General features: G+C 40.6%; 1 protein-coding gene across 14 annotated transcripts in view; it reads right to left on the bottom strand.

The window, feature by feature from the left end:
- The window catches only part of CCDC91 (coiled-coil domain containing 91), a 163,654-nt gene extending 151,870 nt beyond the window's left edge, over positions 1-11,784 (bottom strand). For 5 of the 14 annotated variants that reach the window (XM_087767387.1, XM_087767384.1, XM_087767399.1 and 2 more), the window contains exon 1: positions 11,083-11,696. The gene's annotated coding sequence lies outside the window, so the exon portion shown is untranslated. The other 9 variants (XM_087767391.1, XM_087767392.1, XM_087767386.1 and 6 more) reach the window with 8 other exon arrangements.
- Between the last annotated feature and the right edge of the window lie 2,203 nt (positions 11,785-13,987).

Below are 13,987 nucleotides of genomic sequence, written 5' to 3'. Positions count from 1 at the left end.
AAGACTATTTCAAAAGTATATTGTTAGTATGGACTTTTAAATCAATATTCAAAGCACTTCAGTTTTGGTTTAGTAGTTCTGTACCTCAATCTGACTAAGTTTGCCATTACCACTGCAAACTGAGCTAAGGACTCATTGTCACATCCACTAAATAACCTCTAGGTGCAAACTGCCTCAAAGGTTTTTCAGAAATATTATCAGAAAAAGCACAGTCAGTACTATTTTCCTTTGTATAAAAAGCTACCTTTTTGCTGGCCTGAAAGAGAAAATAATTGACTAGCAATCAATAAGTACTATTTACATGTCCCCTATGTGAAGTTCAAATCAGTTTGGTGCCTCAACTCTCTACAACAACCTAGCATCACAAAAGCATTTCCAAACCTTTGGAAGTTTTGTATTTTGAATCTTCAAATCTTACCCCCAGCCTAGCTCAATTAATCAGTGTCATCTATTACTGTTATTCCCTACTTTCTCACACACATTAATTCTCACAGGTAACACTTACTTAACATCCAAATTCACTTACTTCTCTGATCTAGATGGTACTCAGAATATAAATTTCACCAACTATTATACCAAGGAATGTCTTCTAGCAAACATAATCGAGTGCACCCTCAGCAAGTTTGCAGATGGCACTAAGTTGGGTGGAAGTGTCGATCTGCTGGAGGATAGGAAGGCCCTACAGAGGGACCTGGACAGGCTGGATCAGTGGGCTGGGGCCAACTGCATGAGGTTCAACAAGGCTAAGTGCCAAGTCCTGCACTTGGGTCACAACAACCCCATGCAACGCTACAGGCTGGGGGAGGAGTGGCTGGAGAGCTGTCTGGCAGAAAAGGACCTGGGGGTGTTGGTTGACAGCCGGCTGAACATGAGCCAGCAGTGTGCCCAGGTGGCCAAGAGGGCCAATGGCATCCTGGCCTGTATCAAGAATCGTGTAGCCAGCAGGACCAGGGAGGTGATCGTGCCCCCGTACTTGGCACTGGTGAGGCCACACCTTGAGTACTGTGTTCAGTTTTGGGCCCCTCACTACAAGAAGGACATCGAGGTGCTGGAGCGTGTCCAGAGAAGGGCAACGAAGTTGGTGAAGGGTCTAGAGCACAAGTCGTATGAGGAGCGGCTGAGGGAGCTGGGGTTGTTTAGCCTGGAGAAGAGGAGGCTGAGGGGAGACCTTATTGCTCTCTACAACTACCTGAAAGGAGGTTGTAGCAAGGTGGGGGTCAGTCTCTTCTCCCTAGTAACAAGAGAGAGGACGAGAGGAAACGGCCTCAAGCTGCGCCAGAGGAGGTTTAGGTTAGACATTAGGAAAAAATTCTGCACCGAGAGGGTGGTCAAGCATTGGAACAGGCTGCCCAGGGAAGTGGTTGAGTCTCCATCCCTGGAGGTATTTAAAGAACAGATAGATACGGTGCTTGAAGACATGGTATAGATGGACTTGGCAGTGATAGGTTGATGGTTGGACTCGATGATCTTAAGGGTCTTTTCCAACCTTGACGATTCTATGATTCTATGATAATGAGAACTGTTCATCTCTTCAACACCTAAAAAGTTTATCTATAACTCAGTAACAGTGTCTTTTAGGTGCCTTTCAATGGACTGATCAGACACAAACACCTGGAGGAAGTAGATGGCAAAGCATGATACGCAGTAACTTAAATTAGTTATGCTGTTCTTCACAGCTCATACTTTGCTGATACCATCACAACCAGAAACATATTAAATCAGCAACCTTTTAGTCTCTTCCTCTACTGCAGGGACCAGCAGTCAGAAAAATAATACCCACATATTCATACTGAATACACAGAACTAAAAAAGGAAAAGAAGAGTGCTCCTTCAACAAACTTCTCAGAGGAGAAGAGCATGAGAAAAAAAGTTGTAACTGCAGCAGTGATTCTACTTGTTGACCAATGTCCTCTGTCCAGGCTTAACAGCAGCCTAATGACACAAGAATCTGCTGCCTGACTTAGCACAGACACACATTAACAAAAGACATTGACAGTCCCTTGCACAAACCATCAGGAAATTGCTGTAGAGAAATATAATATGTAAACAAATGTGTTCGATGAACCACTCAGATTTGATTTTTTTTTTTTATGTCACCCCCACCCCCCCATCCAGCTTAGGTCAATAGTTACCTATTTCTATCATATGCAGTTTTGTTTAATTTTATTTTCCTAACAGGTCTATTATCACTCATGTATTTAGATTCCCGTATTTCACCCATTATAGCCAAAACCACATGCAGAAGATAAGGCTAGTTTTCTGACATCTCCTTTTCCCTTAACTTTACATCCCAGTAGAAAACAGAAATCTAAACAATGTATCAGTGGAACAAAGACTGGTTTATCTTTAATTATTTCAACTGAATATAATCCCCAGGGAAGGAGACAAAACATTGCTTATGAAATTCTAATTTTAAGGCTTGGAACACACTGTTAGAGAGAATCCCTTCATAACCTTGTATATTGAGTTCAAATTGTTTATTAAGTTGCTGCAATGGGTTGTTAGTTTCTGCTTCTCAGATGAAGGGATTTTATTAGTTTGTTTTTTAAATGTTAAGTTACTTCTAGGGCTAGGTTAAGCAACCTGTTTCACTCTGCATTTAAGTGGAGTAGGGGATTATATTCCCTTTTCATAACTGGGTTAAGAGAGTAGCCACCATGAACTGAAACTGAAGTCTGCTGCTGCTTAGAGAGTAAAAGGCATAAAACACATTGCAAAGGGGCACCAGTTGTCCTCACAGTTTTCTCCCATCAGAGAAGACTATGCAATGTATTTCTTCCCTTACCTCTTAAGATGTTTGAGAACATAGGATCTTTATCTTACTGAAAAAAATCATTCAAACTCCCACCATCTTCCTTTTATTTGTTAGAATATAAAAGCAACTGAAACTGCTAAGTCCTACATCAGGTATGCCTGGAGTTCTTCACCAAAAATATACTCAAAAAGCCAGTAAAAATACAGTCTTAGTCCTAGCTGCTATATCACATCCGCCCAACTAAACGTGTACCCAGCTCCGACATCTTGGCGATAACGAAGTGACTACTTCAAATAATGCGCCCCACCCCCACCAAAAAAAAAAAAAAAAAAAAAAAAAAAACCCACCCCAGCCCAAAGATAAAGAACACTGAACAGCCAGTCCTCAAATTTATCTTACAGCTACTGACCAAGCAGCAGTTTGATATTAACACAAATGAAAATCATAGGTGTGTATGACCTGGTCAACTCTCCAGCTCATTTTACGCAAAATAATTCAGTCCAGCTTGTTAGCAGACAAATTAAGACAACTGATTTTGAAACGATAGATCCTGGACCCCTATCACTATGTCACCAAGGCATTCTGATCTGCCCTACCCACATTCTTTAAGAATGTCATTATAAACATTTTTAGTAAAAAAACATACAAGCTGCAACACTTCTAGAAAACTTCGGATGGACACCAAATAAGTATCAGTGGTTTGTGCTAACACATCAGGATGCATGTAGTCTGTTTTGCCTTTTTTTTTAATAAAAATATCATCCACATAATAAAAATATCATCATTTTAATATTATCTACAGATTTTGCCTTAAAAAAAATAAGAAACTGTTGCAATGAAAATATTTTCTAAAGTCATTACTTAGAAAACACTTCTCTCTCAAGTCAGTCTAACTCCTCTAGAAGTGAAGCACAGAAAGTTTTCCCTACCACACAGAAATTTTTTTTTTTTTTTTAAACAGGACTCTCATTGGCTACAAGCTCCTACCACATCACAGATCAAACCCTTTTCCATTTTCTTACTACTACTCATGCAGTAATCACAAATCTAATGTGGAAAAGAAATGAAAACTGACTTTCAAAGACCTCAGGTAAAAACACTGCCTTTCTGAAATCCAGGCATTCCAAACAAGGGCTGCTGTACCAAACAAGGCAAAAGGTTGTGCTGATTTTGGCTGGGATAGAGTTAATTTTCTTCATAGGAGCTAGTATGGGGCTATGTTTTGGATTTATGCTGCATTTGTGCTAAAAAAGGGATGTTTTAGTTATTGCTGAGCAGTGCTTACACAGAGTCAAGGCCGCCTCTGCTTCTCACCCCACCCCACCAGCGAGTAGGCTGGGGGTGCACAAGAAGTTGGGAGGGGACACAGCTGGGACAGCTGACCCAGACTGGCCAAAAGGCTATTCCGCACCATATGACATCATGCTCAGTATATAAAGCTGGGGGAAGAAGAAGGAAGGGGGGGACATTCGGAGTGATGGCATTCGTCTTCCCAAGTAACCGTTACACGTGATGGAGTCCTGCTTTCCTGGGGATGGCTGAACACCTGCCTGCCCATGGGAAGTAGTGAATGAATTCCTTGTTTTGCTTTGCTTGTGTGCGCGGCTTTCGCTTTACCTGTTAAACTGTCTTTATCTCAACCCACGAGTTTTCTCACTTTTACTCTTCAGATTCTCTCCCTCATCCCACCGGGCGTGAGTGAGTGAGAGACTGTGTGGTGCTTAGTTGCCAGCTGGGGCTAAACCACGACAAGGCATACCTACAAGAAGATAAAGACCTGTCTCAACAGCAGATACAACCCAATCTAGAAATCTAATTATAAAATCATCTTATAATCTGTTCTCACCTTTGAATAAAGTACATGTACAAAATTGCAATATAAAATTATTCATTCTATTCCACAAAAAAGAATGGCTATTTGACAGAGAAATATTTGTACTTTCTGCAGTAACATTTATCTGGTTTTAAATATTGAGAACATTTTCATCACAACCATATTATAAAAACTCAATGAGCATCAGAAATACAAAAAAAATCAACTTCGAAAATGAAGACTCTTAGAAAGATTTGAGTCCCTTAATTATTTTTCAGAACAGGACCTGCACAAGCACAATGACAATATAACCCTACTAATGCTTTCTCATATCTCCACAAACTATTAAATGCAAATTACAGGCCATATCCTGTGCCTTTCTAACATGAGTGGTCCTCTAAGTTTTAATGAGTTTGCCAATTGGCAAAATATCTTTTAATTTTTTTTTTACTTTTAGTTAAAAAAATAAATTAAATGAACATTTTAATAAAAATTAATAAAATGTTTAAAATTTTTTTGTTTTTACATTTCATTAATTCATAATGAGTAACATTAATGATACATAAAAGCATTAACAAACCATAGTGGAAACAGTGACAGTGAGTACAAATTCTACACTAACAAACTGAAAACTGAAATCCACCAGGCTCTCAGGGAACAACTACTAATTCTGTGGAACTCCACAACCCACTTCTAAAATGGAGTCAGCTCAGCTCAGAATGAATTTGTGCGGAAAAAGAAAAAAATTTAAACACATATCGCCTCCTTTACATGTTTCCTAATGCTTTACCATATAGCCTGAATCAAACTGGGATCAGTTTATATAATCATATGCTGCAGAATCACATTGCCTTGATGTTACTGTTCCCTTTAGATGCTGACCTAAAGCCAGAAAAAAATCATTTCTCCATCGAAATTTCCAAAGCTTTAAGCTTTCTTCAGCATTACAGAAGATATGTCTCATCGATATGTGGACAGAGAATTCAGGACCCCAATTTTTCATCTGTAGGAGGAACCTACACACCATAATCTTTACGAATATACTTTCCCCAGTGAAGACACAGGGCAATCCATGAGCAATTTCCAGTACTTTAAAAATAGCCTTTACAGACTGTAACAGTAATTCTCTCCAGCCAGGCTCAGGAGGTAGTTCCTGACAGAGACACCTCTGGACATTATGAAAAGCCCCAAATAGTACCAGGGAAACATGGACCCCAACCTCAGCAAAGATTAATGATGAGATTTTCCCAGAGAGCAGGTATGTATTCTGGGTATGTAACAACAGATTAATTGTCTCTAAACCTGCTCACCTGCTTACCGATTTCTCCTCCCTTCAGAGTGCCCAAAAGAACATGTGCAAGTATGTCTACAGCAGTTATTTTCTTGAAAAGTCTATAGCTTAGGGCAAATATTTGTCACCCCTTTCAGCTCAAATTCACCCAGTACCCTCACTCAGAGCTGCATCTCTTCTGCAGAGTGTTCATTGAATAGAACAAAATAATATTTCAGTTGGAAGGGACCTACAAAAATCATCTGGTCCAACTGCCTGAGCACGACAAGGCTGACCAAAAGTTAAAGCAAATTATTAAGGGCATTGTCCAAATGCCTCTTAAATGCTGATAGGCTTGGGGCTTCGACCACCTCTCTAGGAAGCCTGTTCCAGTGTCTGACCACCCTCTCAATAAAGAAATGTTTCCTAATGTCAAGTCTGAACCTCCTCTGACGCAGCTTTGAATCATTCCCATGTGTCCTGGCACTGGATCCCACGGAGAAGAGATCAGCACCTCCCTCTCCACTTCCCCTCCTCAGGAAGCTGTAGAGAGCAATGAGGTCACCCCGCAGCCTCCTTTTCTCCAAACTAGACAAGCCCAGAGTCCTTGGCCGCTCCTCATAAGACATGCCTTCCAGCTCATAATATTCATATTGAAGTAAGTATGAAATTTTCATTACATTTTCATACATGCTTATTGTCACTTGAAACATAATTGCAAATTGTATATTTTTCTGCTTCTATTCAGAACAAAAGACTATAGTGCCTTGGCATGGCTGTGTTGTCACACAACAGCTCTTAAGAATGCAATACTTCATAATCAAGAGTACAATTCTTCAATACATACAAAAACTGAAACACAACCAATAAGCATACTCAAATATTGATATTCTCTGTGATTATGCCACTGTGAACTGATTTTATAGAAATAACACATCACATCATTAAATCCCTTTTTAAGTCCTTTGTTGAAGCAAAAGCAACAGTTCTAGTAATAGATTCAGGGCTACAGCCTTGAAAGTAGTAGTTTTCCAATTAGAAGAATTTGGGTTTGGATGTTTTGTACCTTAACATGTGCTTGCACATCCTATATCCTTTGTTTCCAGAGAAATAGTTTTTAATATTGTCAGCCATTAGTGCCAGTTTCCAACTCTATTCTATGTACTACAAGCAATCTACTCCCCAGTACAGATTGCTTTGCCCTGTACAGTATCTGCTACAGCCTTATAGTCCAAAGGGAAGATGAACAGAGGCAAGAGTCACCATTTGGAACCACTCCAGCTACCAGCATAATTATTTAAACTATTTTTTCCTTAAAAAAACCAAACCAAAACAAAAAGCCCCAACCATTATTGTTGCATAGTCACCTAAAATTAGTTTACATATGTGCACAAAAACCTGCCAGCTTTTCCAGAAGGACTGCACTAAAATAAAAGAAGCAATATTCCTGGAGTCTAAAGGTGGAAGAACTGGACAAGACCTGACTTAAAAAAACCTGTCAGGTTTCACTGCACATGAAAACTTGCCTGACTAGTTAATAGTGGACTGTTATGATACCATGTGTTATCAGATAAGGAGATTCACAAAAATCAGCTAAAACAGTCAAATTTGGTTCTTTGATCAAGAAAAGTGCTGAAGAGGTAAAAACTTTACATTCTAAAACTATTACCAAAGTTGCTAGTTACCTTAAAAATCGGAATTTAATCCTGTAACATTTTCAGTAAGTGGAGGTTTTTAAAGCCAGTGTTCCATAAACTGCCTGAGATTTTAGATCTTTTTTTACTAAGTTAGCACTATAGTTTGGACATGCTTGATTTTCTTAAAACTAGAACTTAGAACTTTGTGCAAAAATAACCGAAGACTATATATATCGACTGAAATTAGCTACTTAAACAAAAGCCATTTCCACATTCTTCTCTGAAAGACATAAAAAACTGAATTGCGATCACTTTAATGACAAACAGCAAAAACTGCTTTTCTTGTATAGGCATTATACAGGCATGAGAAACATTTTTCTTTCTGAGGATCCAAAACACCTTTGTAATCATTATGTCAATTCCTCTAGCTCTGTTTCAAAAGCTTGAAAAGTTTACTAGACAGTATCTGTAACTGTGATTAACAGGAAATATTAGCCTCATGTATGCAAACAAAAGCAGACAGATGCCACATCCAGTTGCTGAAAAACTGCAGAAGAGTTCTATAAAAATGCCATCCCTAAAAATCTCTTTAGGAATATCCATCACTACTTTAACAAACAAGTACATGTAAAGTAATACATTTAATTCACTTCCTTTTAATTCAAAAAGTCCTCTGTGACTGTTTAAGAAGAAATTTACGGGTACATAATTCTGCTTCTCCAACCATACTCTATAAGGGAATTTACATTTTTAAGCCTTGGTTTCATCAAAAGAGTGGACAGAACCCCCAGTATTCACTTCAGTCTCTCCAAAAATAAATCTGTTAACTGAACAATGTAAAGGAAAAAAGCCTGCTATGTCAGAAAAGCAAAACTCTTCACATTGGTCAATCCCAAACTCTTCCAGAAGAAAGACTATGAATCCTACTGTATGTTAAGGAAATCTAGATACTATGTTTTTCTACATTAAGAAAATTACAAATCACTTAATTGCTTTCTGTAAAAATAGCACCACTTCTGGAGACTCAGGTCTGGAGAGCAGGTGCCATTGCTTAAGGGACACAAAGGGATAAAGGAAGATTAACATTGCAATAGGTCTTATCAGAAAAGCTAAATCCAACTTTAAAATTGATGGTATTTATTTTTACTAACACAAGCAAGGGTTATTTCCACATACTCTTAAGTCTTTAGAAGCCTGAGATAACCAAAATGGAAAAACAACCCTCGCCTTGAACTTCTGATGCATGCTTATGATTATAAATGTCAAAGTAACAAAGTAGTGAAATGTAACAGATGTTAAAATACAATGTCTGAAAGTCACCTCACAACACTTTTTTGATAATCTACCACTTACAATGCACTTAAAGGTAGATTTAGTCTGCATGACTTAAAATTTACACTGTCTGCAGCCTGAAACCTCTAGTGTGCTAGGGAAAAAGCCCTATACAGAAGAAAAAACATAGCTGAAAACATATCAAGATTAGTTTAACTAGAGTTTTTTCCTTCATTATTATGATCAAATTAGTTTTACATAAGCAGAAAGAACTTTCTTGTAAGGGCATTTAAGTATCAAAAACTGCACAAATGGTCAATAGCAGATTACAAAACACACAAGCATATCAGACCATTGCAGACTGAAACAACCACCTTGTGAACCTGAACAGACTCAAATGAACATGGGCAAGAAGGTATTGTAAACTTTACATTTAAAGATTCACAAAAAGCTTGTTTCCATCATACCACAAACTTTTTTCCATTTGGTGTTGCAAGCTTTCCTGGAAGTTGGTTTTCAGTAAGCCAGGAGGAATCAAGCCAGCTGCTCAGATACACACCATACTTAGATGTCTTAGCAGTTCCGTAAACATTTGGAGAATGCCAGTTATTGCCCTTAAGATTGCGATCCAATTGTTCCTCTGGACCAGAAATATGCATTATAGCATAATTGTATTTTGGCACCTACAAATCTATGTAGCTATCATCATCCTGAACATCAGCCTGACACCACATAAACAGCGAACATTGTCTAGACAACATATATTATTTACCAAGCTCTGGCAGTAGTTGTGTTACTTAGAAAGAAACGTGAAGGAGCTGGTCTAACAGCCCATGGTGTTCAAAGACATGCAGAAAACAATCAAGGAGCACGTAATTAAATGCAAAAGTACTTAAACTGGATTGAGAGTTCTAGTGAGGCACTGACTGATCAATATGTCTGAAAATCCTTGGGGAGGTTTATGTATGAACATCACAGATGTAAATGTGTCACCAGATATACTCAGTTTTCAATCATTTCTATCTCTAGGTAGAATTAAACTGGAAGGAAGCCTTAAACTTAATTATAGCAATGGTCAGAATAAAGATTTGGAGAAAAATATGCCCAAAGGTGACAGACTCTAATGTCCACTGTCTCAATCCACTGCGTACAAAATCCACCTACCTCCTCAGATGAGCTACAGTAAAACACCATCTCAGCTTTAAGGTAGGAAGCAGCATGGGGAGGCTGTGATGTCCCAGACTAATAGCAGAAAGCATTATTGGTGAAGCTATTCACAAAGGCATGTTGAGGCACACAGCACATAAGTTACTCTCTTAGTCTCCTGTATTTAATCATCTTCCTTTGAAAAGAGCACAAAATAAATTTGCACTAGATTCTCAAGAATCTCTTTAAGAGGTTCTGAAAAAGGCTCTGGGATTCATTGAGCATCCAGGCATCACCTGTTTGAACACTGCTGTGATTTTTTTCTTTCAAATCCTACCAGCATGGAGTTCACTACTGAGCTCATTAACAGACATTGTCTACCCTGCAAACTCTGTTTGAAAATGCTCAGCAGTCTGCTTACTGTATTAGTGACTGAGAAACTGAAATCCCTGAAGAAAAAACAATGAATTACAAGAACACTGGCACCAAGAGTTACTTAAGACATTCAAGCAATGGATATGGAGGTACTCAGAACAAAGTCATAAGTTAGAAATGTATGCAGAAGAGCAAAATCTGAAGAGCAGGAGAAAGCAAAGCAGCCAGAAAGCGCTGAGAACAAAAACAATTAAGCAAGTCTACAGAAACAGGTGTGCAAGCACTGTGACAAAAACTACCCAAAGCTCCCCCAAAATGCTGCAGTAAGATGGCAAGAAATGCATTCACAATGTGGAGCTGATAGGCAAAAAGCATTGCTAAGAAAGGAAAGGAAAATTGCTTAGAAGATAAACTATAGTATCCTGAGAAGCTGCAGAGAGAGTTCATCAAGGGAGTATCCCAGAGCAAAAGGTTAAGCTCAGGTGCTGAGATATCAAGAGGATATAGTCAACTCTATTATACATATGAGAAGCCTCAAAACCTAAAATGTTTACAGACCAGATTTATAGAAAATATTTCAGAGGCCTGAGGATTCAGAAAGATTTTCAGAAATACTTCAACAACACTTAGCTCTATTTATAGTAACAGATATTAGGCACACAGGAACCTCTGAAAAATCAGACCAGATATTTCAGCACAACTTAAGATTCTGGACAATGTTTGAAAATTTGGCCATGCAGTTTGGCCTCAGAAGCAGAGGAGCAGAGAAGTCATAGCCAAGATTTCCAAACCTCTGGGCTAGAGAACTACTCACAAGGTTCTCCTTCCTGTTGACAGGGATATCAATTTTCTGGTGCAGGGAAGGATGGCTCCTGTTGTTCCTCTAGACTACTTTTAAAATCCGCTTTTGTAGCAACCCTTAAGACACATCACTAAGAACAGCCACCACAACACATGGATATCAATACTGGTGGGCCGTAGCTGTGGCATACGTAGGGCCTGGACCTGGGGACAGCACTGGAGTCAGGCAGATGAAGGGAGGCCTCGCAGAGACAATCACCCGCAGCAACCGCTGCAGCCAGGCTCTGCCACCACCGGTACCAGGCCAGCTCCACACCCCGCAACCCCGGTGAACGGAGGGCGGTGAACCAGCTGGAACCAGCGCCTGCCTCCCTCTGCCAGGCTCATTCGGCGCGGGTGGGCAGCCTCTACAGAGGAGGGCGGAGGCGGTTTCCCTCCCTTCACTTCAACCCGCTCCGCGGCCGCCCCTGTCAGAGCCCCGCGGCCGGTGGGACCGTTGTGCGTTCCGAGCCCACCGCCACCACCAACCGCCGCGCCTCGCTCCCGCGCAGGCAGCGCGCGCGCGCCTGCCGTTCAGGGCCGCCCCCCCCGCGCCCCGCCACGGGAAAACCGCCCCCACGCGCGCGAGCCGGACACGCACGCAGGCCCCTGCCGGCGCGGCCTCACCCGGATGTGGATTTCGCGCCGCTCCCTGCCCCCCCACAAGCTCCCCCTCCGCGGCACCCCGCGAGTCACGTGGTGCCAGCCCCGCACGCGCGCGTGGGGAGCCGGCGGTCGCTGATTGGGTGCCGGCGAGGGCCCGCGCGGGAGCGGGCAGGCGGGCGCCGCCGCCGGAGGCGGGAGCGGGCGCAGTCGTGGTGCCGGGCTGCGGTAACCGCCGCAGCCGCCGCAGCCGCCGCAACCGCCGCTCGGGGCCCAGCGCCGGGGCGATGGGTGCCTCGGGGAGTGGCTGGTCATCCTCGGCCGGCTCTCCGGCCTCCGCGCCGCCTTATTCTTCCTTACCGGGCCAGTTACGGAAAGCCGACGCCACTGGGATCACTGGTTTCGGAGCAGCCCCGGCCCCGGGATGGAGCCTTTGCCTCTTGGCCTTTGGTTCTGTAGTCAAAACGTGGTTGCTCGCCCTGCCTGCATGGTGACCTTAGGCTCCTTGTCTCAAGCTTTGTCCTCAAACAGCAGCAGCATGTTTAGTTAGCCCCAGCTGCCACCCTTCTGCGTCTTCACGGAAAATGAATCAAAAACTGACCGGACAGTGAAGATCAAACCACCCCCCAGTCTGAACAGAAGAAGATAAGCTTTTGGGCAGTCCTCTCTGCGGTTGCTGCAAGGTGCTGAGAGGACATGACGTACCAAGTGGCAAAAACTAAGGTGGAGCATCCAAGTCGTGAATGACATACCATAGGATGATGAACTGGGGAAACTTAACTGGTTATTCTCACTACTGAACCTATTCTGTGGACAAAACAGTTTCAGTATCTAACAGAACAGATACTTATTTAATGAACAGTGCCTTAAAAGACATAGAATGAAAAAGGTTTAGCATTATGGCGCTGGAACAGTACATTGCAGTAATTTTCATATTCCATACTACATGAAGAAACAGAAAATACGGTGGTTTAGGCTGTATGTCCCATTACACCTGACTTCAGTGTTCCCAAAGGTGGCGACAGAACAGGATTTTTTTGTGAATAACATATGCACCTTTATCAGTCTTTTTACAAATTATGCCACGCATTAAGAATTAAAAAAAAAAAAAAAAAGGCTTGTGCCTGAATCACTATAAAAGTTGAAAGTTTGATGGACATTTCTGAAACATTCATCCTCAGCACACAAAAACAGCAATTCTAAGGGCTCTTGTTTTCTGCATCAGTTAATCTTCCACTGCATACTATCCCACCTAAGGACCATTATATAGGTCAGTCAGCAGTTTCTTCTTGCATATACAAGGGGAAAAAATCTCCTTAAGAGAACCTTTTGAATATTCTATATTAATATGTGGACATTCAAGAAGTTCTGTAAAGTTTTAGTCAATAGTTATCTCATTCGTTTCTATAATACTAGAAGTGAAAATTCAGATTCTCAGGACCTCAGGAGATTCTTTCCAGAATGGAGTTCAAACACGCTCTGAGGCCAGGACTGCCTGCTCCTGTTTTGTCAATAAGTTGAAGATTTCACTTTTCTTCTTATAAAGGTATTATTTTCTTTGTACAGATTAATGTAGATTTCTATTACTGATTACTGAAGGCAGTAATCCTTAAGAATGTTATGTTTATAATGAACATATTCTGTTTTGCTTCTCTGCAACATGTTCCTTTTCTTTATTAGAGTTTGCCATACTGTTTTTGCAGAAGGAATAAGCATATTCTGGGCAAAAAGCCAAGAAAAAGTAGCTCTTACCAAGCTAAATTAGGTAATTACATTTTCACTGTGTTTTTAAAGCACAGATGTATCTTTTGGGTTATGAGAATTAGTATAAAATACACTTAACTTTATACTTTTCTTCTTATGTAAGGGAAAATGTCCCTTCAAAATGCAGACTTGTCTAATTAGCTCGTTTTCTCCATTTTGAAAATCAGTAAAAGTAAATGCATTGCTTATTATAATTTCTTTTTTTTTTTTTTTATTTTTCCTGAGTTTAATGTTTTATAGTGACCATTATCAGATGTCTCTTACTTTTTTTCTATGTCAGAATTTGGTAGATAAGAAAAAAAGTTAAATCACTTCTGTTTTGATTTTCCACTGAAATTATTACATAAATATTGTTTCTCAATACTTTTCAATACTGTTTTAATGACAGGTAATATGTATGACGTATTGCTACTCAATATAGCTATACGAAAGATGACGTATAGCTACTCAATTTTCTCTGTGCTAAAAAAATGACACCACTAATGGCATTCTCTCAGTAACTGAAGAAGACT

This window comes from Nipponia nippon, unplaced genomic scaffold (assembly GCF_047370975.1).
Source record: "Nipponia nippon isolate SJK-2023a ecotype South Korea unplaced genomic scaffold, ASM4737097v1 scaffold_3, whole genome shotgun sequence".
Taxonomy (NCBI): Eukaryota; Metazoa; Chordata; class Aves; order Pelecaniformes; family Threskiornithidae; genus Nipponia; species Nipponia nippon.
Note: the sequence above shows the minus strand (reverse complement) of the source record. Positions and strands in the feature narration are given on the sequence as shown.